Source organism: Poromitra crassiceps (genome assembly GCF_964638095.1).
Source record: "Poromitra crassiceps genome assembly, chromosome: 13".
NCBI lineage: Eukaryota > Metazoa > Chordata > Actinopteri > Beryciformes > Melamphaidae > Poromitra > Poromitra crassiceps.
The window spans coordinates 49605975-49631291 of NC_139644.1; the positions used below are offsets into that span (position 1 = coordinate 49605975).

At 46.4% G+C, this 25317-nt stretch overlaps 1 pseudogene across 1 annotated transcript in view; it reads right to left on the reverse strand.

The window, feature by feature from the left end:
* Positions 1-25317, reverse strand: part of LOC310788622 (adhesion G protein-coupled receptor A3-like) — a 91579-nt pseudogene that overhangs the window by 28046 nt on the left and 38216 nt on the right. Inside the window, exons 8-16 of the transcript in view lie at positions 19210-19374; positions 17672-17873; positions 15771-15919; positions 14537-14695; positions 13818-13985; positions 13143-13350; positions 12406-12614; positions 12021-12127; positions 11200-11323 (exon numbers count right to left, since the gene is read on the reverse strand). The product of the transcript in view is annotated as an adhesion G protein-coupled receptor A3-like (transcript). The remainder of the gene's footprint in view (positions 1-11199; positions 11324-12020; positions 12128-12405; positions 12615-13142; positions 13351-13817; positions 13986-14536; positions 14696-15770; positions 15920-17671; positions 17874-19209; positions 19375-25317) is intronic.

Consider the following 25317-nt stretch of genomic DNA (forward strand, 5'->3'; position numbering starts at 1 on the left):
CCGGGTCAAACTCTTCTCCGCTTGGTGCGAAAGTTCAGTGCTTAACCCGTGTTGTGGGGCTGTGTTTTTTTTGGCTCTTTGGTCCATTATTCTTCTGGCACAACATACAACAAGGCTGGTGCCTGATACCTGTAAGGCTGGTGCCTGATACCTGTACAGCTGCTTTCAATATACAACAAGGCTGGTGTCTGATACCTGTACAGCTGCTTTCAATATACAATAAGGCTGGTGCCTGATACCTGTAAGGCTGGTGCCTGATACCTGTACAGCTGCTTTCAATATACAACAAGGCTGGTGTCTGATACCTGTACAGCTGCTTTCAATATACAATAAGGCTGGTGCCTGATACCTGTACAGCTGCTTTCAATATACAATAAGGCTGGTGTCTGATACCTGTACAGCTGCTTTCAATATACAATAAGGTTGGTGCCTGATACCTGTACAGCTGCTTTCAATATACAATAAGGCTGGTGTCTGATACCTGTACAGCTGCTTTCAATATACAATAAGGCTGGTGCCTGATACCTGTAAGGCTGGTACCTGATACCTGTAAGGCTGGTGCCTGATACCTGTACAGCTGCTTTCAATATACAATAAGGCTGGTGCCTGATACCTGTACAGCTGCTTTCAATATACAATAAGGCTGGTGTCTGATACCTGTACAGCTGCTTTCAATATACAACAAGGCTGGTGCCTGATACCTGTACAGCTGCTTTCAATATACAACAAGGCTGGTGCCTGATACCTGTACAGCTGCTTTCAATATACAACAAGGCTGGTGTCTGATACCTGTACAGCTGCTTTCAATATACAACAAGGCTGGTGTCTGATACCTGTACAGCTGCTTTCAATATACAACAAGGCTGGTGCCTGATACCTGTACAGCTGCTTTCAATATACAACAAGGCTGGTGTCTGATACCTGTGCAGCTGCTTTCAATATACAACAAGGCTGGTGTCTGATACCTGTACAGCTGCTTTCAATATACAACAAGGCTGGTGTCTGATACCTGTACAGCTGCTTTCAATATACAACAAGGCTGGTGCCTGATACCTGTACAGCTGCTTTCAATATACAATAAGGCTGGTGTCTGATACCTGTACAGCTGCTTTCAATATACAACAAGGCTGGTGTCTGATACCTGTACAGCTGCTTTCAACATACAACAAGGCTGGTGCCTGATACCTGTAAGGCTGGTGCCTGATACCTGTACAGCTGCTTTCAATATACAACAAGGCTGGTGCCTGATACCTGTACAGCAGCTTTCAATATACAACAAGGCTGGTGTCTGATACCTGTACAGCTGCTTTCAATATACAACAAGGCTGGTGTCTGATACCTGTACAGCTGCTTTCAACATACAACAAGGCTGGTGCCTGATACCTGTAAGGCTGGTGCCTGATACCTGTACAGCTGCTTTCAATATACAACAAGGCTGGTGCCTGATACCTGTACAGCAGCTTTCAATATACAACAAGGCTGGTGTCTGATACCTGTACAGCTGCTTTCAATATACAACAAGGCTGGTGTCTGATACCTGTACAGCAGCTTTCAATATACAACAAGGCTGGTGTCTGATACCTGTACAGCTGCTTTCAATATACAACAAGGCTGGTGTCTGATACCTGTACAGCTGCTTTCAATATACAACAAGGCTGGTGCCTGATACCTGTAAGGCTGGTGCCTGATACCTGTACAGCTGCTTTCAATATACAACAAGGCTGGTGCCTGATACCTGTAAGGCTGGTGCCTGATACCTGTACAGCTGCTTTCAATATACAACAAGGCTGGTGCCTGATACCTGTAAGGCTGGTGTCTGATACCTGTACAGCTGCTTTCAATATACAACAAGGCTGGTGCCTGATACCTGTAAGGCTGGTGTCTGATACCTGTACAGCTGCTTTCAATATACAACAAGGCTGGTGTCTGATACCTGTACAGCAGCTTTCAATATACAATAAGGCTGGTGTCTGATACCTGTACAGCTACTTTCAATATACAATAAGGCTGGTGTCTGATACCTGTACAGCTGCTTTCAATATACAATAAGGCTGGTGCCTGATACCTGTACAGCTGCTTTCAATATACAATAAGGCTGGTGCCTGATACCTGTACAGCTGCTTTCAATATACAACAAGGCTGGTGCCTGATACCTGTACAGCTGCTTTCAATATACAACAAGGCTGGTGCCTGATACCTGTACAGCTGCTTTCAATATACAACAAGGCTGGTGCCTGATACCTGTAAGGCTGGTGCCTGATACCTGTACAGCTGCTTTCAATATACAACAAGGCTGGTGCCTGATACCTGTACAGCTGCTTTCAATATACAACAAGGCTGGTGCCTGATACCTGTACAGCTGCTTTCAATATACAATAAGGCTGGTGTCTGATACCTGTACAGCAGCTTTCAATATACAACAAGGCTGGTGCCTGATACCTGTACAGCTGCTTTCAATATACAACAAGGCTGGTGCCTGATACCTGTACAGCTGCTTTCAATATACAACAAGGCTGGTGCCTGATACCTGTACAGCTGCTTTCAATTTACAACAAGGCTGGTGCCTGATACCTGTACAGCTGCTTTCAATATACAACAAGGCTGGTGCCTGATACCTGTACAGCTGCTTTCAATTTACAACAAGGCTGGTGCCTGATACCTGTACAGCTGCTTTCAATATACAACAAGGCTGGTGTCTGATACCTGTAAGGCTGGTGCCTGATACCTGTACAGTGTCCAAAGTGTGAGGCTTTCATGTGGTGAATGAATCAATAAAGTACATGTTGTAAGTTCAACAGAACAACACCTTGAGTGTCCTGTTCATGTTGTCAACAGAATGTAAACGCAGGACTTTGGTGATGACAATAAAACAAAGTGATTGTTAACCCATTGATACCTGATGCAGCATTTGTGTGTGTATCCCTTTAGGACCGTCTTAAAGGGATACACACACAAATGAGGGATATACACGCAAATGCTGCATCAGGTATCAATGGGTTAACTCATTCACTGCCAATATCTGACTGGCATTTTTGGCACAGGCCAAGTATTTCCATAATGTTTGGTCATCTTTCAAGACCCACAGTAAATTCTGTACTAGGACTACAGTGATGTCCAATACCTCGAAATGAAGATCTAAGTCTCTACTTTCACCCCCAAAAAGAAAGTTAGCTTTTAGCATGTTCTGTACTCTACTTATAACCCTTTTTATACACCCCATGTTCATCAAAAAAGCCTGTCTGGGAAGAGAAAAGGGAGAAAAAAGCATTTTTGTAAAAGGGCACAATCTCAGGCATAACTCACTCTCAATTCTTTTATTTTGAACTGTATTGACATCAGACATGTAAATATTATTCGTTAGGACACAAATGACAAAAAAAAAATATAGGCTATATATATATACACACATGAAGTGCTTTTTTTTTACATTCAACAATACAGTTTACTCGGTGTGAGTGTGCAGACAGACAGACAGACAGACAGACACACCGACAGACAGACAGACAGACAGACAGACAGACAGACAGACACACACACACACACACACACACACACACACACACACACACACACACACACACACACGATCCCCCTTTTAGATTTCTAACCCAACATAGGATAAGCAATAACCACGCCCTGTGGCGCTGGGATTGGCCAGGAGCAACACTGGAGGGCACGCAGCCCAGCGATTTCATAACTGAAGAGCTCTTGAGAAGGACAGCGGGCTGCTGTGAGTGCCTTCTGCCCGCTGCTGCCTAGCTGTTCCTGTGTTTATTTTTGATTTGTTCTGGTACACCCGTCTCCCTATCAACTCTGCTATTTGATCGTTCCCGTTTTCCCCTCGGCTATTCAACACGTCCTCACCGCCCTCGCAAACTGATCGATCATTTCCTCATTCCTCCGATGATCAAACACATCTCTTGATTACTTTCTCCCGTTTTCTCCTGGCTGGCACAGAGGAAGGCGACTCCAGCTCGTGCCGAGGGCGTTTCAATTGCGTTTCTCCTGTCTGCACAAGGAAGCGTTACCCGTTTTCTTCTTTTCCTCTTGCTAGATTTCAAAACAACAGCTGCGGTATGTGTTTGATCGCGTGCTGTCGGCTACCCTTTGAAGGCAGGGACCTGTGTCTGTGTGACAGGCTGGGCAAGTGTTTGCTGCAGGCGCTGCACCAATAAAAACAAAAACACGTCAAACACGTCCTTGGCGGGGAAGGCCATTGCTGATAACACGTCAAAGACGTCATTGGCGGTGAATGAGTTAAGGAAGTGGGCATGCGGCAGGGGGGGGTTTTCCAGTGAGGCAAGGGAGGATGGTCCTCCTCTATTTTCTAACAGAGATTGGGGATTTTATATATATTTTTTTATATATATTTTTTATATTTTTCATTTTTCATATTTTTTATAATAAAATATCAATCAAATGTGTTTTTTCTGATGTGCAGACGCTCATTTTTTCATTCATTATATTCCTAAAATGCTTCAACAACAGTGACATGTATGGCACTGATGGAAAGGAGAGCTCCATGCAGACAGGAGTCTAGCCCCAGCCTGCAGGGGGTAGGTAAAAAAACATTACCCCTGTGGGCGTTCATTTATTTGGTAATTTATCTAATGCACAAATATGATTGGTTGAAAAACACTTGCAATTCACAGAGAACGATGTGAGAGTGATGTGTTTTTCAACCAATCAGATTTTGCTGGAGCATGGCCCGCCCTTACCAATCAATACCAATCAATTAATTTATTCAACCAAATTGGTTGTTGATTGGGTAGATTGCTAAGATTGACATTGTATCACACACTGTGTGTGTGTCAGTGTGTGTGTGCGCGCGTGCGTGCATGCGTGTGTGTGATTCGATTCAATCTTATAACGTGATAAGATCATGCATTTTAGCACCGCGCGCCTCGCTCTCTTCAATGAGGAAATGGAAATCCAGACCTTGTAGAAAAGTGTTGATTTTGGGGGTTAGGGTTGAAAGTAATGTCAACTTACTTTCTGAGGCACACAATTACTCACATAAGACCCTAAATTTAATAGTTAGGTTTTTGTGGATTTTGGTTTCCAGGGACTTTAAGTTAAGTTCATGTACTGTATGTGTGTAAGTCAAGTGCCTAAAAGAGATGCGGTTATATAATTTGAATTAAGACTACAGTAAGAGAGGTGTGGCTCAGCTGCGTTAAGCACCCACATATTTTTTGTTTAACAGTTAAACATGCAAACGTGCAGTCTGCAAAGTAAACACCAAATGAACAGCCTTGTTTAAGAGGAGTGTTGGAGAGGAGACGCATTGAAATAAAGAGTTAATTGAGGAGAACATGTTGTCTTTCGTATTTTCTGCCATAGGCAGACTTTGTCAAGTATCATACAAACACAGTGCAAGACAGCCATTATAAAGACAGGTGGGCTGATTGAATGGACAACACCTGTCTTGTGAAAGCACACCTGAGTGTGATTACAATGACATCATAGGATCAGTCATGCAGTAATAGGCTACATTTTCGGTACTGGCGCAGATTAATCAAAACATTGATGTCACAGGTAGGCTGTATACCATAATATATCATGAATCTATGTGAATAAATAGATTTATATAAATAGTAATCACAGCCTAATGCATAGAGATAAATCCTGAAACCTTCTCGCAACAGTTCTAGCCTAAGCCAGTGAGTGATTTTCAAAGTGGGGTCCCCAGCAAAAAGGGGGGATAATCTATTTTCACTATAATTCCATGCCATCCATAAGTAACACAATCTAAGATAGTGTAGAAGTGAGTAACTAGGCTAATTATAACCATAACAGCACAAATAATTGACAAAAATCTCGAAATAAATATACAGTATTTACTCTGAGAAATGAAATAATGAGAAAAGGAATAATTATTGATGGTTAAAACTGAATAATGACATCACAACAGTCTAATCCTAATGCTAAATTAAAATGAGATATTCCTCTAAATCTGTCTTCAAACTGCAAAAGAGAAGAAAAAAAAAACGCCCACATTTTTTTCTACCTCCCCTGTTTCCAATCTCACCAGCCGCCACTGGCAGGCGGGTGTGTCTGGTATGATATGTTCCATAGCAGAGTGACATTCCCATGTTCAAAGTGCATGTCAAAGCCTTCCTATAGACAGGACAGCCTCAGATAAGATCACTGTAAGAAGGTCAGGTTCCTGTGCTTGGTGTGTGAAAAGGTTATTAGTGAAATCTAACAGAATAGACACGCCCATATTCATTCACACTGTTAAAACCACAGGATTGAGCAAGGAGACACAGGCCAGCTTGTTGTGGTGTGAGTCAAGTTGCTAGGGGGGGAGAGGGACAGTGTTAACAGGACAGGACAGGGGAGGGGAGAGAGGGACAGTGTTAACAGGACAGGGGAGGGGAGAGAGGGACAGTGTTAACAGGACGGGGGGGGGGGCAGTGTTAACAGGACAGGGGGGAGGAGAGAGGGACAGTGTTAACAGGACAGGACAGGGGAGGGGAGAGAGGGACAGTGTTAACAGGACAGGGGGGGGGAGGGACAGTGTTAACAGGACGGGGGGGGGTGGAGGGACAGTGTTAACAGGACAGGGGGGGGAGAGAGGGACAGTGTTAACAGGACAGGGGAGGGGAGAGAGGGACAGTGTTAACAGGACAGGGGGGAGGAGAGAGGGACAGTGTTAACAGGACAGGACAGGGGAGAGAGGGACAGTGTTAACAGGACAGGGGAGGGGCGAGAGGGACAGTGTTAACAGGACAGGGGAGGGGAGAGAGGGACAGTGTTAACAGGACAGGGGAGGGGAGAGAGGGACAGTGTTAACAGGACAGGGGAGGGGAGAGAGGGACAGTGTTAACAGGACAGGGGGGGGGACAGTGTTAACAGGACAGGGGAGAGAGGGACAGTGTTAACAGGACAGGGGAGAGAGGGACAGTGTTAACAGGACAGGGGAGGGGAGAGAGGGACAGTGTTAACAGGACAGGGGAGGGGAGAGAGGGACAGTGTTAACAGGACAGGGGAGGGGAGAGAGGGACAGTGTTAACAGGACAGGGGGGGGGACAGTGTTAACAGGACAGGGGAGAGAGGGACAGTGTTAACAGGACAGGGGAGGGGAGAGAGGGACAGTGTTAACAGGACAGGGGAGGGGAGAGAGGGACAGTGTTAACAGGACAGGGGAGGGGAGAGAGGGACAGTGTTAACAGGACAGGGGAGGGGAGAGAGGGACAGTGTTAACAGGACAGGGGGGGGGACAGTGTTAACAGGATAGGGGAGGGGAGGGGAGAGAGGGACAGTGTTAACAGGACAGGGGAGGGGAGAGAGGGACAGTGTTAACAGGACAGGACAGGGGAGGGGAGAGAGGGACAGTGTTAACTCATTCATGGCCAAAGACGTCTTTGACGTGTTATCAGGAATAGCCCTCCCAGCCAATGACGTGTTTGACGTGTTTTTGTTTTTATTAGTGCAGCGCGTAGTTCAAAGACTTCCCCAGCCTGTGACATGTTATCAGGTCCCTAGCCTCAAAGGCAAGCCGACAACACGCGATCAAACACATACATACATGTTGTTTTGAAATGAGCAGGAGGAAAAACAGAAAACAGAGAAACGTGCTTCCTTGTTGCAGAGGAGAAACGCCATTGAAACACCCCTCGGCGCGCTGCACGAGCTGATCGGCTTGCTGCAGGGCAGCGGACATCGAAACCGCGGTAGTCAAACCCGTGACCAACATGATCGATCCTGGTCCCTGGACCCCGTTCCTGTGTCCCAGCCCGAAAGAGACGAGACGGAGTCACAACTGTGTGAGGAGGAGGAGAACAGCAGCCTCGCCACAGAAATGGCTTTCACACAGAGCCAAGCAGCACGGCCACTTTCCTGTCGAGGGCGAGGAAGACTGGACTGACTCCAATGCGACAGGACCCGGATGATCTCGCGGTAAGGAGTGTGTGTGTGTGTGTGTGTGTGTGTGTGTGTGTGTGTGTGTGTGAGTGTGTGTGTGTGTGTGTGTGTGTGTGTGTGTGTGTGTGTGTGTGTGTGTGTGTGAGAGACTACACTGATCTCTGCATTCTATTCTATGATCACACTCACTCACACTGAGTAAACTGTATTGTTGAATGTAAAAAAAGCACTTCATGTATATATACATATATATATATATATATATTTTTTTTTTTGTCATTTGTGTCATAACGAATAATATTTACATGTCTGATGTCAATACAGTTCAAAATAAAAGAATTGAGAGCGAGTTCTGCCTGAGATTGTGTGATTTACAAAAATGCCATTTTCTGCAATTTGTCTTCTCAGAGAGACCTTTTTGGTGAAAACAGGGTGTATATAAATGGCTATAAGTAGAGTACAGAACATGCTAAAAGCTCACTTTTTTTTCCCTGGTGAACCCAGAGACGTACATCTTCATTTTGAGGTATTGCAAATCACTTTGGTGCTAATAGATAATTTACTGTGGGTCTTGAAAGATGACCAACAATTATGAAAATCTTTGGCCTGTGCTAAATATTGGCAGTCCTAAACTGGCCATGAATGAGTTAACAGGACAGTGAGAGGAATTGGATTGGCATGCAGTGAGGTGTCTGGCTCTGGCACTATGTCCTGGAGCGGCGCCCCCACCAGGCTCCCGAAGAACGTCTTCAGTCAGCGCTGAGTTTTGAGACACGTCTCCATACGTCTCTTCAGTCACGAGTGGGTCAGAGTTCACTCCGCTCAGATCCAGGCCCTCTCCTCTCCACACGTTGCCAGTCTGTCGTACTACAGCAGCAGGATTCTGTCATTGTGAGGAATCTCACCCTCATCTCTCTCTCTCTCTCTCTCTCTCTCTCTCTCTCTCTCTCTCTCTCTCTCTCTCTCTCTCTCTCTCTCTCTACACTCATCCACTATTCATATGTCGGAGGACATTTATGAGCGTGAAGCCGAGTGCATCATGATGCATCTGCACCATTTTCAAAGCTGAGGAAACCTAGATGTTCTCCTCTCTCTCCCCCCTCCTCTACCTAGATGTTCTCCTCCAGCCTTCCCTCTCTCCCCTCCTCTAGATGTTCTCCTCCAGCCTTCCCTCTCTCCCCTCCTCTAGATGTTCTCCTCCAGCCTCCCCTCTCTCCCCTCCTCTAGATGTTCTTCTCCAGCCTTCCCTCCCTCTCCCCCCTCCTCTTTCCTATCGAGCTAATCCAGATTCGGCTTTTGGCTCCTTCATGTTGCTGCTCTTTTTTTAGCCTGAGAGCCATGTGCCACTCACTCCTCCTGCTCACTCGCCTGATGATGGCATCATGTGCAGGAGCGCGTGTAGCGTGTACGCCTGCATCTCTACAGGGTGTCAAGGTTGTGTGTTTTGGGGGATATTCACAGAATGTGTTCTGTATATTCCTGCTATAGCTCGGTTATGGATGCACCATATATCGTCAATCATATAGGTATCGGCAGATGTTAAGTCATTTTTTAACATATCAGCATCGGTCCGATGTCGCAATGTTAATATCGGTTATCGGTATCGGCCAAAATGTTCCCATTGAGAGGAAACATTGTGATTAGGGATGCACCGATCGATCGGCACGTGACCGGAAATGGCCGATTTTCACGTGATCGGCCTCGATCGGTGATCTGCGCCGGTCACTCTAAAATGCCGATTCTGTGAGCCGATTTTCAAGTGACATGCGCGCACCCAAAAGCAGCGAGACAGAGACGGATGAGTTGCAGCCACTACACACATGCCACAGCATGTCTTCGTCGGTGTGGAGCCTGCTGCTGCTGCTATCTGTCAGTCACGACTCACGTTGTAACGTGGATACAGCCAGGAGAGGACTTGTGTTTCGTATTGCGAATAGAACGACAAACATAATAATAAAATGCATCGGACCAGTGTGCGAGATGATTTTTTTTCAAATGGCGGATTAAAAAAAACGCGCTCTGTGTGTAAACTACGATATTCAAACGGAGTCAACTCAAACTCATTTCCTCATCTAGGCTACTCAATAACAGCCAAATCCACAACTGTAGAGTGGGCATGGCTTCGAAGGTCTCTGGGCTCCAGAGCTATAGGCTATAAACTCCTTGTCCATGGATAACATTTTGACGTTTATTTATTTTATTTCATTAGTTTATTTGGTAGGGACATATACAAAAAAACATTAAACCCCATAGGGGAAGATATGCTTTGTAACAGATTTAGCCATAGGCTACTTTCCATCTGGAGCCCCTGTTCTGTTGCACCTTTTTTCTTTTGGAAAAGTAAATGCATGATAGCTGTGGGATATACTGGAATTAATTGTTTTATATTCATTGTATTTACACAAAAAAGAAAAGCTCTGTCCAGTAACCTGGAACACTTTTATTTTTAGATGTTTTTGAGTGAGATCGTCCTACCTCATGCAAATGATAAGAAATGTGACATGAATGTTAATTTTCTATTAAAGCAAAGTAAAAAAGTAAAAAAATAACCCGCCAATTATTGTTCTTAGAAAAAAAATCGGAATCGGCAAAAATCGGTATCTGCAAGTCAGACTATTCAAAAATCGGAAATCGGAATCGGCCAACAAAATCGCAATCGGTGCATCCCTAGTAGATATCTCATGCTGGAATAAAAGTGTCCATTTAGTCAGTAATCATATTTGTAAAATAAAAAGATTTGTCTGAATTGGAAATTGAAATGAAGTGGTGACACTGCTCTTGTGAAGTCCCGCTGAAAAAGACACGTATTGTGTCAAATACATGTAAAAAAAAAAAAAAAAGACATGTATTGTATTATAATGCAATGCCAGACATGCCATCAAACCATTACATAAGAACAACAGAACCCAGTACAATGCGAGTCTTAAAAAAACATGCTGATCCTGCAATATTGTATTGGTTGGAAAGTCCCTCCACAAATGTTCAACTTAAAGTTACAAATTTAATCCTAAGGGGACTTCGTAAATAAATAAAATCATATACACTGCCAAGGTTTTCCAGCCAGCCACTTTGTGGAAAATGAATAAGTAATATGTCTCAATTCAACACATCGTCAGGGGAAGAACTGCCTGAAGCAATGGAACACATCTACACATCTGAACATCAGAGCGGGGTTAACTTCGCCAAAGGCAAGTTTTTCAAGATACTGAAAACATCCAAGAGGCACTCGTTCATTTTTGACTGCTGACCTTGATGTTTGAATCAAAGCATGCACAGCGGGGGATGCTGAAGGTGTGTGGGTGATGCGGAGGGGTGTATATATATACTCACCGACTGGCAGACACTGGCGTAGCGCATCTGATTGATGCCGCCCACAAAGACTCCGCAGGTGAGGAAGATGTGGAGGCAGAGGTTGACCAACATGTGCCAACACTTGCGACTTACGTGGACAGACCTGGATTCACAGACACAGAATCGATAAATACGTCTGTTTTACAAGCGCTTCCCTCTTATATACAGTAGAGGATACAGTCTGTGATGTTGACGCTGAGCCGGACTGTAACTTTAGGTCATATTTCTGTCATTACCTCCGCCAGGAAGGTTATGTTTTCGGTGTCGTTTGCCTGTTTGGTTTGTCTGGATTACGGAAAAACTACTTGTGTGATTTTCATGAGACTTGGTGGAAGGGTGTAGCATGAGCCAAGGAAGAACCCGTTACATTTTGGAGCAGATCTGGATCCAACTCACGAACAAGCAATAATAGCAAATAATAGTGGGCCATGGCGGACGTCTGTGCTCTCCTTCTAGTTACTATTATGTCCATTATGAAACAAAATGAATCAGAGAGTGCAAGACAAGATGGCGTGTGTACTGGGGGCAGCAGGGGCAGAAATGAACAGGGGTCATGGCAAAAATATACAATGCCTGTGGGGAAAAAAGAAAAAAAAAGCCCTGATAATTAAGAGTTCACCCATTTCATATTGTATTTATTGAGTTGTCAGATATTCATGTGTAAATGAGACTACTGTCCCCCTTGGGCCACCGTAGGTGATTCATGAGAGCATTTCACTGGGGATTTTATTTCAGTGCGTCCTGGGTCAGAAAACTGGAGCGGTTTTTGGTAAGAAAAAACACGTGGGACATGTGGTGACATGTGGACATGTGTGAGCAGGCAGATGAGAAGTACAATGGTAGTGGCATAGATGACTGGGTGCAGGGGCTGGATGCTGGGGGAGAAATACTCCACACTGCTGAGATCCTGGAAGAGACATGAGACGACTCAGAGTCCTCAGAGATTATGTCACATCATTGCATAGAAGTCCAGGAATTACATTGTTTAAGACTATTAATTAAAAGAAAGATAGGAAAACCTAACAACACATGATGTTGTTTGCAAAGCTTGCCAACCCAAACATTGTAAAGCTATCATGCAAATTTAATGAATGCTTGTAACATAGAGAGACTATGTAAAATACTAAAATTCAAAGCCATCATAACAAATGAATAAAGAGGAAGCACCCGAGCACAAAGTCGTACCATGAGCAGCCCGTAGTTTGCGAGCGAGTCACATGACATGCTGGTGAGGTTGTCGTGGTGAGCGAGGATGCGGCAGCCGTCGCTCTGCCAGCCCCCCTGGCCTCCTGCCAGGCTGAGGTTCCAGCAGGCGGGCACGGCGTCCGAGCCGCGGGCGAAGCGCCGCAGGTTGATGTTGACGGGGCTCCGCAGCCCGCGCAGGCTCATGCCCTCTGATCGGCCACGGAGACACAAAGGAAAATCACACATGTTTTCACTCGCATACAATACCAGTCAAACGGATGCACTTGATTTAATGTACGTTTTTAAATTTTCATTAAATGCTTGAAATGTGTTTCTTAGACAAATGTAAATAGTGAAGTTGATGCCTATGTATGAATTTCTTTCCAAAGCCTTTGCCTTTCCATCAAGGCAAAGTGTGACTAAAGAATCTAAAATATCAGATGTTTGATTTGTTCAACACTTTTTCGGTCACTACATAATTTAATTTATTTTATATCTTTACTATTATTCTAAAATGTGGAAAACGGTAAAAAAATAAGAAGAGAAAATGCATGTCCAAACTTGATGAAACCGAATAGCTATTTTGATATTGTCATTTTGCCTGCTACACATAAAATGACTAAAACGTTCTGATTTCTCATCCATAATGATGCCAATGAGGTATTACACAGGGACATGAACACCATCAATTTAACACCATGACATTACCAAAATTCCTTTTAGGACTTCAAACTCACCTATCTTGGTCATGATGACGGGGGTGGCCACACTCCTCCTCTTCCCACCATCAGCCAGTTGGGAGGAGTTGCCGGTGGAGGGGAAGAACTTGCCATTGCGGAAGGCCAGCAGGTGGAGCTTGTAGACCGTGTTGTCCGTCTGCCCGGGGAGGACGGCCTGGGACAAGAGAGACTGAGGGAGCTGCAGAGACACCTCCACTACAGTGCTCTGCAGGGAGCAAGGCACAGCCAATGTGCTCACATTTCCATTGAATTTTCACACGAGAAATACATATATTGTTATGTCAGGGTTGCCACTCTTTTGTCATGATAGATTTCAAGCACTTTTCAAGGACAAATTATTTCAAAATGACATAGAGCCATTCACATATACTAGTCTCTTAAGTCCTTTAGTGCAAATTTGTTTACAATAAATCATTAACACTTAACACAGCGCAGTGTGGAGAGTGATAACGGTACTGTAGATAGGAAGAAAGTCTATCAAGCTTGGCCCAAAGATTTTGAGATGCCGGAGAACTGTTCAATGCATGTCCTAAAGACACTGATGCATATGTGATTTGATGATCCGAAGCTGTAAAACAAACCTCAAATCCCAAATTCCATGACACAATTTCAGCTGCTAACAAGTCGCAATTACCGCTCTACTCACGTTTGGTATTGCTGGTAGGAACTAACCTTGTACAGGATGCTGGAGAAGGAGCTGGTGGTGTTGCATTTGAAGCTGAGCTGGCAGTCCTGGCCGGGCGTGCGCTCTGGACTGGGCCTCTGAAACAACATGCAGGTCATGCCGTTCCACTCGCTGGCCCTCACAGCGTGGGCCTCCAGCGCTATGTTAGGGGACGTCTGGGAGGACATACAGGACATTCAACAAAAAATATCACATACCGGATTATGTCTCTAATGTGAATATGTTACCCAGTAGGGATGTCACAATATATCGTCCCACGATATATCGCGATATCAAAAACGTGACAATATGTATCGTTGAGATGAAATCTCATATCGCGAGAAAAAGAAGCTGAACATGGTGGCACTGATCTGCATCTGATTGCATGCTCGCTCTCCTTTACATTGCTTTGTTTGAACAGACGAGGGACGTTACAGACACGGAGGATGAAAATGGTGAAATTACTCAAATTAGCGTGGAGAATGCCCCCTCAACTTACAAATCGATCGCAAAAAGATATTGTTAAAATATCCTATCGTATCGTTATCGTGAACCCAATATTGTGTATCGTATCGTATCGTGAACTGAGTGTATCGTGACACCCCCTATACCCAGTCTAGGTGAAAAGTGAAAAGAAAAATGGTCTTTATGATGAACCGAAGCTAAACTGAAACTATGTTGCCTCCCATATTGCAGAGCATCGTGACGTGGTGCTAACTGGACTGACCAGGGAGAAGGCCTGTGCGGTGGCCAGCCGGTGGACAGCGATCTTCTGGAGGCAGGCGATGATGCGGGAGCAGGCCATGGCCTCGCGCTGGGCCATCCACAGCACCCGCTCATCAGCCAGCATCACGTTACTGGCCATGCTCACCATCACCTCACCCAGCTGGGAGACGAGAGAGGGACATGCAACAGCACATTATACATGCAGAAGATTATGAGACATTCTATTGGACTGTTGACATATAAGCCTTGCACTCATCACCTCTATAACTACAGACATTGCCTTATTAACTGCAATATTTGAAATCACTCAAGTGGATACATGCAAATTGTGAATAGGGTCCCGTGTCCAACCAGGGCATCTCGTTTTTAGCAAGCAGTGCTAAACAGATACTTGTCATTATGTGTCACTTTATTGTAAAGCGTCCTTGGGTTCCTTGAAAGGCGCTATATAAATCAAAGTTATTATTATTATGATTATTATTTGAAGGAGGTGCTTATTGCACATTTACAAACATTTGGTAAAAATTGTAAAGGCTTTTAGCCTATAATAATGCTCAACGCTCAGAGCCACGCTAGGCTCTCAGCACTCCTTACCTTCAAACATAATGTGAAAAAGAGCAGCTCTCAGTGGACTGAAGTAACTGAAATCTTTGCGATATCATCATCACCCTCTCTACAGTTCCTCCAACTGTGCTGAAATGAGTGAGACACACATGTCTCTCTCCCGGTGTCACATTCTGAGTGAGACACACACGTCTCTCTCCCGGTGTCACATTCTGAGTGAGACACACACGTCTCTCTCCCGGTGTCACATTCTCACCCTTCCCTTAAAAGGACTGGCTAGCCAGGTGCACTGCAGCAATCCCAGTGAGGGGGAGGAATCTGATCTCATCCGTTTTCCAACCTCAGCTTCAGCAAGAAAAAAAACCCCACATGGCTCATTCCAGATCCTATCTTATTATCCCCACTCATTTCGATTCCTCTGCAGATTAAAACGGGACAAGGTTGCTTTGTTTGGCCGTCAGCTGTGCGGAAATGAAAGTCCTGACAAGATGTCCTTTCTCATTAAACAGGACAACATATAAATTCTCAAAAGCAAGCATCACATTCTCCTGCATGCTGAAGCGTATAAAAACCATATAGACCTATAACTTTACGCTGTAAAACATTTATCTCTACACTATAAAAAGCCTAATTGGGTGTGGAGTTGGAGATTAATGGCAGCCAATACTGACCTCTTTGAACTTCTCGGCAAACTTGCCAAACTTCTCAATCATTTCAGCCACAAAGATGATGTCCATTTTGTCTGAGAAGGTGGCGGCTTCCGCTGTGCAGACCAGCAGCGTTGGGCCCTGGTCACCAGATTGGTCACGTTCAGAGGGATCTGACGGACGGAGACAGACATTTAGGATGAAGGCATAAAACGGTCTGTTGGCACGGACAGTTTATTCGGCAAGGAAGAAAAAGCAGAAAAGGTGATTGAGAAAGCTGGGGAAATAAATTAAACACATAATAAGATGAAGATAATAAAGAAGGCAGAAGGATGACAGAAAGGATTAGAACAAGGTTGAAGTCAGAAGGTCACAAGCAAGAAAAATAATGTACAAGGAGGAAAATTGTCTTAATTGAACACAATAGCTATTTTCTGACCTATCATGCATATTTTATTTTATTTTAGAGATGTGAGGAACGGAGAGAGAGTCGTATCTCAGGTTGCTCAAGCAAGTCCCTGCAGCCATTTATTTCCTCATTTCTAACCTTATACAGCATGTTGTGGCTAGCTAACATAGCACGGTGAAGTAGCTGTTGCAGCAGTAGCTGTGTGCTCTCCTCCCCAGAGTGGAGAGGAGACTTACTACACATGCCAGGGACGTAGCGTATTGTCCAGTTGGCCCATCCCATGAGAGTCACGTGACTCGGTACAAAAACTGCACTTGTGGTTTATGTCCGTCGTTCCCACTAGAGTGCGCTAGTGGTCAATTTGTGGTCGCCACGATATCACCTATCGCAGTAGGGATTTATGCATTGTCTATTAGTGTCTTTTAAGCTTGTGTAATGCCTGGTTCAGACTACACAAATTCAGCCCGATATTAGACCGATTTGGTCGTGCGCGACAGATTTTCAGCGTCGGCCCGAATATGACCGTCGGGGACGACGATCGGCCGTCTTCACCTCTTGTAGTGTGACATAATCAAAGACCAGCGTCGGGACCAGTCGGGACGTCTAGGACGCCTCACGACGCCCTGACGAAAAGACTGGCATGTCAGTCTTTTGGACATGGTTTCGCCTAGTGTGACACCCCGGAAGACAGGTATCAGGTCCTGGGGAGACCGCTCCCCGCTCGATACAGATTTCACCCGCTCGCACTCACCGCTCCGCTCAAAAGAATAAGAGAGATAAAAAGGCCAGGGTGTTTTAATTTGCGTTTAAACGCCTGGGCAATGGGCATTGCTCACTACAAATAACATGAGCTCAGCAGAGTCGGCTGCATGTTCGTTTCTCTTCCTTCTCGTCTCGCAGCAGCTGGCGAGAAGATAGTGGGCGTCGCGTGCACATGAAGTAAGTTGGAGGCTGGAGCGACATCACAGTGCATCACAGTAGAGCCTGTCACTCATCCAAATAACGTTAATTCTGCAAGGGATATATATAGCACCTGGATTACATACATGTTTCACATAGGGTTGTGTTTGGATTTCAATGTTTTATTTTGCCCAATATTGAAATGTTGTACAATTGCATGTTGTGCTAACATAAACATTATTTCTATCTACCACTTTAGCCTATTTAGGCTGATTTGGTTGCTATTTCTTGTCAATGAAGTGGCCTCAATGCATGCTGGGAGATTTCGTTCACAGGTCCGCCTCCCCGACGACCTGTGAACTCGCTGACGACAGCAGACGATGTGATGACGGTGGCATACGATGCTCTGTCGGTGTTAGCGAGAATACACTTGTAGTGTGGCCAGTCTCCCGACCAAGACATGTCACGAATTTATGGCAGTATGATGGCCTCGTCTGACATGGTGACATCGTGAACGACAAAAAATATCGTGTAGTCTGATCCTGGCATAAAGGAAGAGATGGTTAAATGAAGACCACTCTGTAGATCAATTAGTCAACCGAAACCAATCACAGACCTGGTTGATGACATCAAGGAACCTGGTGACGTCTTTCTGGTACTGGCAGCGGGAGTAGTCGTCCTCTGCCCACAGCCCTCCGCGGTCACAGCGGTGCCACGCCCGCTGCTCCTCGCCAGCGCTGCCTGAGTAGATGCCTGCGCCCGATGACAGTCTGTTGCAGGGCATGTAGGCTGTGATCCCTGCCAGGGTGCGTGGCCACCTGGACGGAACGGAGCCAAACAAATGACAGTTGTGGGTTTTTTTCTGTGTGTGTCTTCGATAAACTGGCACCAGCAATCTCTCTACTTCCTTCTTTCACTTGAAAGATATCACAAGCTATTTGTTTATAGAATGGTGAGGATTAAGGTGGAGGGCAGGAAGACAATGCTTTGTGTTAGGACCAAGATGTTACCTTTGTGTCATCTGAACCATAATATAGAGACCGTTGCAACTTGACAACATCAATATTCTAAATGTTCCATAGCAATAAACCTCTAGTGAAACCATCTATATAACATCAACAATAGACCTTATTCAATTGACGTCACTCACGTACGGGCACGCCCACTGCCGCCATGTTGTTGACATAGCGCAGCCGCTTTAAGTGACAGCCTATGTAAGAGCAGAGTTTATAGGAAGCTAGCCGCCGTTAGCGTTACCTGTATCGTTCCAATTGTGTTGGGATGGTGACCTGCGTTACACACGGCTGTAGTAATGGCAGCAATAAAGTCCCCGTGGTTTGTTTCTATCTCTACCGTCCACAGACGTGAAGGGAGCGAGACGGAGGATAAGTCAGCAGCACAGGAGATGTGTGGATAGTTAGGAGAGACAGGTGAAACTTTCTGACAGCTCCTCACAGCAAAGTCTGTTCACCTCGTTTTTTCTTTTGTTTATAATTACAGGCATTAACGGCAGCATACAAACAACAACTCTGGGGTTTTTATTGCTGTCATCACTATCGCTATTTTGTAATTGAACAGAAATGACAATAAGGCCGTTACTATAGTTGTCAGCTACAGGACGGTATGTCAACAATATGGCGCTGTCCGGGGTTAGCGAATAAGGTCTATAATAGAATGACATAATGACACTGCTTAATCAAGCACTTGTTTAACCACAAGGGGGTGCCACAGTGCTAGCAACACAGCTGCACCTCCACAGCACTAATAAACAATCCCTCAGACACATTTCATCCCAAGTATTGGTTCATACTAAACAAATTAATTCAATTTGTGAGTTTATATATGTTTAAAATGAGGTTTAAAATGTGACAGAGGACAAATTAACGGCTTTATCAATACTGATTACCATTAAATAAGCTTATTTGTTTGCTTATTGTAGATACAGGGTAGTTCAGATGCCAGAACGCACTGTTTAGCCCTGTGTGTTTTCGCACTAATTCAACTTAACATGTGTGGTGAAAAGTGCCGACTTGAAAACCCCAATGACATACCCGCTCTCACCAACTAGCGACATCAGATCTGGTGCATGGCTAAATGACAGGCCGCTGACAGTGGGGTGGCTACAAGCCTGTTTAAGTACGTATCCGCACTAACCGGAACTCTCCCTTGTTGTTGGAGACGCGTTCGGGAGCGCAGTACTTGGCGGAGCTCTCCAGCACCAGAATGTGGACGGTCTTGGTGGTATTGCCCCTGCTTGTCCTGACGCGACACTCCCAGTTCCCCGTAGAACCAGGCTGGATGTTGGAGATGGTCAAGGCACTGGTGGAGAACAGAAAAGAGAAAATGTCTTCAAAATGTTCACAGACACACAGATAAATCTGTACTCGCCTAATGTGACATTAAAACAAGCCAGACAGAAGAATAGGTCTTAGGCCTTGGCCACACTGATCCGTCAGAAAATGGACAGAACAGATAGCCCGATAGATTTATGTCCGTTGCATGTACAAGTAACCTACTTGTACAGCAGGTGGCGGTAAGCACCTTGAAGGTGTCAGCGACCCGCCTATAAACCGAGAGAAGAAGAAAGCTGGCGTCAGCTAGCTGTTAGCTCTGTGCGCTACGTTACTTATGTGGCAATAAAATGCCACCGAATGACCAGATTAGATGGTGAAATCAGACGGTGACACTGACTATCATGTTGTACAACAGCGGGATGGTGTACACAGCATTAATTATAGCCTCCTTCACCGCCTCGGCCGCCATCTTCTTTGAAAAGTTGAAACAAATCTCGGAATGCCTCCTCTCGAGACCTCGACTCTGATTGGCTAAACGGACAGTGACTATCCGACCATCCGATACGTCCATCCAGAAAAAGTTCATCCCTCTTCAACTTTCTGTCCATCAAAACGTATGCAAATTTTCTGGATACGTACGCTTCTGAGTGCTCCACGGACAGTTGGACAGCTGTCATTGAAAATGAATGGAAGTGAACAGAGAAATGAACGCACACGGACAGACACCACGGATCAGTGTGGCCAAGGCCTTAGGCATTGGAGGTCCGCGCTTCTAGGTCAAGATAATCAATTTAAGTGGGCTGTCGCCACTAAACACGCCTGATGCTTCTTTCATAGAGGTCCTTCATTTATACTGAATTCACTATAATTAAAGGGATACGCCACTTTTTCGGGAGTTTAGCTCATTTGCCATATCCCCCCCACATAACCAAGGTACACCATGCCTTTACCGTCACTGTCCAAGCAGTATACGGTGAGCTACAGTCTTGAAGTTAGTAAGGATCGTCTTAGAATTGAGGCCAATGGTACACCCGTTCAAAATAACAAAACACAGATCTAATAGCGCCAAAATACATGTTGTGCTTCGGGTACTCAGTCACCACACAATGAAATATCAATCGTTAGGGTTGTGCTACAACCCAGGTTTTACGAGTGAGAACGAGAGCTCTCACTAGTGCCTTAAACGCTGCAATGCAGCCCTATGGAAGACTGTTATTTTGCTCCAAAATTACTTTTCATTAAAACCTGACCACCCACCCGTAGGTGGCGTGGTACCCCCTGGGACTGACACGGATCCACGTGACTACGTCACGTCCTGCCAGTCCAGGGAAATCACTCTAATTTCTTCCAGCCCGCTGAGATCCAACGCACCCCGTGACGCATCGACACAGCAAGGCTGGGTAGTGAGAGCTCTCGTTCTCACTCGTAAAACCTGGGTTGTAGCACAACCCTAACGTTTTACTTCGTTTCGAACTCAAGCTCTCACTAGTGCCTCCATTCAACCGACCTTGCTGCCGGGAGCACCCCACAGGGCGACCCGAACGGCACCGGTGAACCACGGCCATATGGCAACGTTTATGCCTAACCGTCTGACATATTAGAGTGGCAACGATACTACTTTCTTGCCACCGACAGCACCGCGTGCGCGAACTGCGCACCGGACACGTCGAGACTGTAGTACCTGACAAAAGTGTGATGAGAGGACCATGAGGCCGCGGCACACATGTCCTCCACCGACACACCGTGCAACAACGCAGAGGATGTCACAACACCTTGCGTAGAAAGCGCCTTGATACCCTCCTGGGGAACCTTGCCCACGGCAGAGTATGCCAACGCGATCGCCTCCACTATCCAGTGTGATAAGCGATCCTTGGAAAGGGGCCCGCCCTGGGCCCTTTGCCCAAAGCAAACCAACAGCTGATCTGTAATGCGTAAAGAACGCGTCCTGGCCACATAGGCCGAGAGCGCCCTTACGGGGCACAGCATGAGCAAACGTCTCTCCTCGCCCGTCTCTAACTGAACGGCGGGGGACAGAATGCTGATAAGTCTATGACCATAGACCTAAAGCTGACATCAATAATCTTAGGTTGGTAAGCCGGGTTAGGTCGCAACGTAACCCTGCGCCCATCATTACCACACAGGCCTGCTGCCCCGAGAGGGCAATCAGGTCACCAACTCTCTTTCCTGACGACAAGGCCAGCAGCAGCGCAGTCTCTAAAGACAGAACCCTTAAATCGGCGGAGTCCAAGGGCTCAAACGGATGACCCGTTAGCCCGTCCAGCACCGTAACCAGGTCCGATTTGGGGGGAAAAACGCACCGCGACGGCGGGCGCAGTTTACGCGCCCCCTTCATGAGGTGCAAGACCAAAAGGTACGCCCCCACGGGGCTCCCTTCAATTCCCCTATGGCAAGCAGAATCGCGGCTACGTACACCTTAAACGACTGCGGGGACTGACCCGCGTCAAGCAGGCTCTGAAGGAGACGGAGAACTGGTCGCACACTGCAGTTCACTGGATCCACGCCCTTACTTGCTGCATAGTGCATCCCACATTATCAGGCAAACCCTGGGCTAGCAACTGGTCCGGTTCAGGAGCCAGACCGCTAGCTTATGGAGCCATGGACCAAGGCGAGCCTTGATGCTGGGTATGAGACCCTGGGCGAGCTCCCGACCGAACTCGGGCCATGGGCACCGAGGACGGTGGGTCCAAAGCTACAAGCCGCAGGCTGGACCTAAGCCCAGCCTTGGTGAGCCAACCGGTGGGCTTGCCTGCTGCCAACCGAGGCCAGGCCGTGGCCATGGGCCAAGGTGCGCTGTGCCCCCAGCCATGCTCCCTGCACTTGCAGGGGGCGCCCCAACAAGGGAGTGCGACCCATGGAGAGCTCCCAACCACCCCGGGCCTTGGGCACCAAGGGCGGTGGGCTTGTCCTTAGAGCTACAAGCCAAAGGCTGGCACTGAGCCCAGACCTTGGCGAGCTGTACGCCCTGCTGGACGCGTAGCGCCAGCAAGGAGCAGTATGTCTATTGTAGCGGAGGTATCTCGCGCCCAATGTACTTAGCACACAGGTACTAACTGCACGGGTGCACGCCAGTTATCTGCAAAATGCTATCGTTCTGTGCTAAACAGTACTAATATTGCTATCTGCACCTATGCAAGGCACGCTAGCTTTAACACTTCTTTGAGAGCGGACCTTGGTCAGCTCTAAAGAGCTTAGCTGCGGACAAAACCGAAGGTTCAAGGCGCCTGTGCAGCGTGCTCGTGCCCAAGGCCGAACACGCACTTAACGTGCCGATTCATACTCGGCCAAGTAGTTTTACACACGGCCCATCCCCTCCCTGACCTTCCCTGCTCAGTAGCAAAAGGAAGCAGGAAGCTAACCACTAATAGCAAGCTCCCGCAGGGCGCACCCTATTAGCGGGAGTACTGCTTAAGCAAGCTAGCGAGAAGCACAGGCTAGACAGTAAGCAACCCGGAGGCTAGCGAACGTGCGCGTGCAATGGTAACGTAAGCGGCAATAGCCCATCCCGAAGGGGGGGCACCAATACCCACAACCTGTTAACCCGAGAGAACAGACGTGGAAGCCACTAGCTAAGCTAGCATAAGCACTGAAACAAGCGTGCGCTAACACAAGCCTGCGTACAGGCCGGTGTAGCGCGTCTCTACCCTGAGTAACACGGGGAAGCAAGCGTGACCGCAAGCAAAGGCCAGCGGCCCGTGAAGCTAGTCAATCAGAAGAAACTCCTCAAAGGGAGTTGCAATCTAGTAGATGCTAATTGCACGAGGCAAGCAACACTTAGCAGACAAGCAAGCTGGCTAAAGGCCCAATTATACTCAACGTTAAAGACGGAGACGGACAGTGTCCGTACTCTGCGTTCATTTCGTCCGTTTTCTGTCCGTCATCTGAAAGCTTACAGATACGCATGAAACGGAGGAAATCACACACACACTCATGCATTTGACTCTCTACTGTGGTGGATGTATTACTTAACATGATACCAACGTGAAAGACGCATGGAAGCATGTGGACAGTGACGATTACACCGTTTGAAACGGACATCAAATTAATTGTGCTGGTCGTAACCGGCCAGCGTAGCCTCACAGCTAATACAGCACCTAGCTGTTTACAAGGTAGTCCAGGCTAGCTGCACTGAGCAAACTAGCTAACTATCTAACGCGCGCGCTTTAAAGCCGGCGCCTAAAGTACCTAGCACACGAAAACTACCCGCACGGGTGCCAAGGTAGCTATCTGCAACAACTGGGCTACTTAGCCTCTTTGTTCCTGTGCTACGTGGTACAAGCTATTTGCACGTATGCAAAGCTTAACAGTTTGAGCGCGGACCTAAATCGGCCCTCAAACGAAAACGCTGCCCCAGCCAGGGGAGCGAAGCAATACACAGCGGCAGCAATAACCACTATACGGCGATAGCAGTAGAGCTACACGGCGATAGCAATAAACAGTTAACTAAGGAAGATACTCTTAGCTTTAGATGACTTGTTCCGACGCCGCAGGGTGAAGGGTACAGGGTCGGTCTCCGAAGCCTGCTTTATCCCGTCCACGCGACCCTCTTGAGGTGGGCAAGTCAGCCGGGACGAGCCTAGTATCTAAAGCTATATAATATAACTCCTTGTTAACCGTCGGAGCTTTCCCAAAACACGTCTTCGCAGCGGGTGGAAGAAAGCGGAAGTGATTTCCCTGGACTGGCAGGACGTGACGTAGTCACGTGGATCCGTGTCAGTCCCAGGGGGTACCACGCCACCTATGGGTGGGTGGTCAGGTTTTAATGAAAAGTAATTTTGGAGCAAAATAACAGTCTTCCATAGGGCTGCGTTGCAGCGTTTAAGGCACTAGTGAGAGCTTGAGTTCGAAACGAAGTAAAACAATAGTTACGTAAACGTCATTTTCGGAGTAAATCCCCACACCGAGTCACTTGCTTGTTTGCCCGTAAAGAGCGCTTCCGCTGTAAACAGTGCATGCGTTGTATGTTGCGCATGCCTGGCGGCCATGTTTAACTCATTCACTGCCAATATCTGACTGGCATTTTTGGCACAGGCCAAGTATTTCCATAATGTTTGGTCATCTTTCAAGACCCACAGTAAATTCTGTACTAGGACTACAGTGATGTCCAATACCTCGAAATGAAGATCTAAGTCTCTACTTTCACCCCCAAAAAGAAAGTTAGCTTTTAGCATGTTCTGTACTCTACTTATAACCCTTTTTATACACCCCATGTTCACCAAAAAAGCCTGTCTGGGAAGAGAAAAGGGAGAAAAAAGCATTTTTGTAAAAGGGCACAATCTCAGGCATAACTCACTCTCAATTCTTTTATTTTGAACTGTATTGACATCAGACATGTAAATATTATTCGTTAGGACACAAATGACAAAAAAAAAAATATATATATATATATATATATACACACATGAAGTGCTTTTTTTTTACATTCAACAATACAGTTTACTCGGTGTGAGTGTGCAGACAGACAGACAGACAGACAGACAGACACACCGACAGACAGACAGACAGACAGACAGACAGACAGACAGACAGACACACACACACACACACACACACACACACACACACACACACACACACACGATCCCCCTTTTAGATTTCTAACCCAACATAGGATAAGCAATAACCACGCCCTGTGGCGCTGGGATTGGCCAGGAGCAACACTGGAGGGCACGCAGCCCAGCGATTTCATGAACCAACTGAAGAGCTCTTGAGAAGGACAGCGGGCTGCTGTGAGTGCCTTCTGCCCGCTGCTGCCTAGCTGTTCCTGTGTTTATTTTTGATTTGTTCTGGTCCATGTCTCCCTGTCATATCAACTCTGCTATTTGATCGTTCCCGTTTTCCCCTCGGCTATTCAACACGTCCTCACCGCCCTCGCAAACTGATCGATCATTTCCTCATTCCTCCGATGATCAAACACATCTCTTGATTACTTTCTCCCGTTTTCTCCTGG